Source organism: Elephantulus edwardii, unplaced genomic scaffold, assembly GCF_000299155.1.
Source record: "Elephantulus edwardii isolate Elephantulus edwardi_28Jun2011 unplaced genomic scaffold, EleEdw1.0 scaffold00034, whole genome shotgun sequence".
NCBI classification, from domain to species: domain Eukaryota; kingdom Metazoa; phylum Chordata; class Mammalia; order Macroscelidea; family Macroscelididae; genus Elephantulus; species Elephantulus edwardii.
The window spans coordinates 5,992,443-5,995,256 of record NW_006399784.1 but is presented as its reverse complement, the minus strand read 5'-3'; the positions used below and the strand labels follow the sequence as shown (position 1 = coordinate 5,995,256).

Sequence of the window (2,814 nt, the reverse complement as noted above, 5' to 3'; positions counted from 1 at the left end):
AAAAAGTGTAGCTATTCTGTTTAGATCAATTTTGAAAAAAGTCCATCCAGCTAAGGTCTTTAAACTCTACGTTATCTTTTGCCTCCAAATTAGGTCTCTTTGTTTATTATTAAGCAGCAGATGCTTTTGTTTCCAACTTAACCATAAGAAAAAGTATCTTAGAAGAATATAAAAGCAATGAACATCAACTTGTTTATGCAACTAAAATAGTAAAAGTCATACATTTAAAATAAAGATTAGTTTCTAAATATCTTTTCCCATCTCAATTTCTCTGACTACTTAGAGACTCCTCTAATATTAACACGCCATTATTATTAAGCTTGACTACCTGCTGTGAATCACACAGAGGAATCTCACCACAGACAAATGCAAAAGCTGATATTTTTATGGTTGTTAAATCAATTTGAACTTAAAAAAACAACAACAGGCTTAATAGAGCCTTAATTACTGTCAGATGCAGATTTTGGGAGGTTTTTTTTTAATTTAAAAAAATACAGAATTTATCTCCACATCTATCATGAAAATATATTTCCCCTAGAAGGAAAATCTTATTTGTATTTTAATATATGATATCTGTCAGGCAAGCAGGTACTTCTCTGTTTAATTATTGATTACTTCCCTTTAGATATAAGACCTGTGCTGCAGAGGGGATAAAATTAGAACATCAAACTACAAAAATATAGTAAGCAGACATACATTCCTTTTGTCATACAGACTTCTCTGTCTAGATTCTTCTGATAGTTAATTTAAAATACTAGATGGGTTAGAACTTGATTTTATTCCATGATCTATTTGCTTTGGCTTTTGTTTTATTGCTAATCTTACTAGCTTGCTTTTTTTAGAGCTGCAACTCCTGGATTTTTATTGATTACTATTTGAATCTGGCGTGTTATGTACATCTGTAAAAGCATAGAAGTATGAAAAGCATAAAAGCCGCATTGCCTTTCTCATATTCTCTCTCTCTCTCTCTCTCTCTCTCTCTCTCTTCTACCTATCTACCTACCTAGTCTATCGTTTTGTCTTTCTGTCTGGCTCTCTAGCTATTTATATTATGCTAGGAAATACAATGCTACAGATTTGCAAAAGAAACGTCTTGGCAACCATTGATTTGAATCTCATCAATTTACAGATTTTTAGAAAGTCATTTAAAGTAGTGGATGGTAGAAAACATTTTATTTTAAATAATCATTTCTCTTTTTTTTTTTTTCTCAGTGGAGCCGTGGCGGCAGCGGCTGTGCTCTTGGGGTCCCTGAGTTATCTACTGCCATCCTCGTTGCTGTGGCGACTCCCGCACCCGCTGTAAACATGACTGAACAGATGACCCCCGTTGTAAACATGATTGAACAGATGACCCTTCGTGGCACCCTCAAGGGCCACAACGGCTGGGTGACTCAAATTGCGACCACACCGCAGTTCCCAGGCATGACACTGTCCGCCTCGCGAGATAAGACTATCATCATGTGGAAGCTGACCAGAGATGAAACCAACTATGGCATCCCTCAGCTTGCTCTGCGTGGTCACTCCCACTTTGTTAGTGCTGTGGTCATCTCCTCTGATGGCCAGTTTGCCCTTTCTGGTTCCTGGGATGGAACGCTACGCCTCTGGTATCTCACAATGGGTACTACCACACGCAGATTTGTAGGGCATACAGAGGATGTGCTGAGTGTGGCCTTCTCCTCTGACAACCGGCAAATTGTCTCAGGATCCAGAGATAAAACCATCAAGCTATGGAATACTCTGGGTGTCTGCAAGCACACTGTCCAGGATGAGAGTCACTCGGAGTGGGTGTCTTGTGTCCGCTTCTCACCCAACAGCAGCAACCCAATCATCGTCTCCTGTGTCTGGGCCAAGTTGGTCAAGGTGTGGAACCTGGCTAACTGCAAACTGAAAACCAACCACAGTGGCCACACAGGCTACCTGAACACTGTGACTGTCTCTCCAGATGGATCCCTCTGTGCCTCTGAAGGCAAGGATGGCCAGGCTATGCTGTGGGACCTCAATGAAGGCAAGCATCTCTACACTCTACATGGTGGTGGTGACATAATCAATGCTCTGTGCTTCAGTCCTAACCACTACTGTCTCTGTGTTGCCACAGGTCCCTGTATCAAGATTTGGGACTTGGAGAGCCAGATCATTGTAGATGAACTGAAGCAAGAAGTTATCAGCAACAGCAGCAAAGCTGAACCACCCCAGTGCACCTCTCTGGCCTGGTCTGCTGATGGCCAGACTCTGTTTGCTGGCTACACAGACAATCTGGTGCGAGTGCGGCAAGTGACCATTGGCACTCGGTAGAAATTTATGGCACCACTTTGGAAATAAAAAGTTTGGCTTAAGAAAAATCATTTCTTTGACATCTGATCGTGTTGAAAGACTTCTTCACTTAGTATATATCTTCTTGTAACCCATTCAGATATATTTTTACTGTTTCTCTATTCACCTCTATATACCTGGAAACTAACATACATTGAATGTGCCAACATATTTTTGTACCTTTTAGAGACTTTCTGTGGGAACATCAATAAGAAATAGAAGGAAAAGATAAAGGGAAGGACCGCGGCAGCCACTTATTTCTGTCTTGGCTATTCTACAAATGGTTAAATTTTGCACAGTAATACCTTATCTGCTGTAACAGATCTCTCTTTTTCTTTTTTCCTGTTAATTGATCCTTCTTCCACCCCAAAGACTTACAATGTTATAGGAGCTCTGATATATTTAATTGTCTCAAGAGCCTATGGTGATGAAGGAAGAAGTTCAAGCTGCTTTGAAGGAAATACCAAAAAATAAGGCCCCAGGAATAGATGGTATACCAATTGA

General features: G+C 40.2%; 1 pseudogene; it reads left to right on the top strand.

Annotated features, from left to right (window-relative positions):
- The first annotated feature begins 1,335 nt into the window (after positions 1 to 1,335).
- On the top strand, positions 1,336 to 2,292 carry LOC102857909 (annotated as a pseudogene).
- Positions 2,293 to 2,814: the final 522 nt, after the last annotated feature.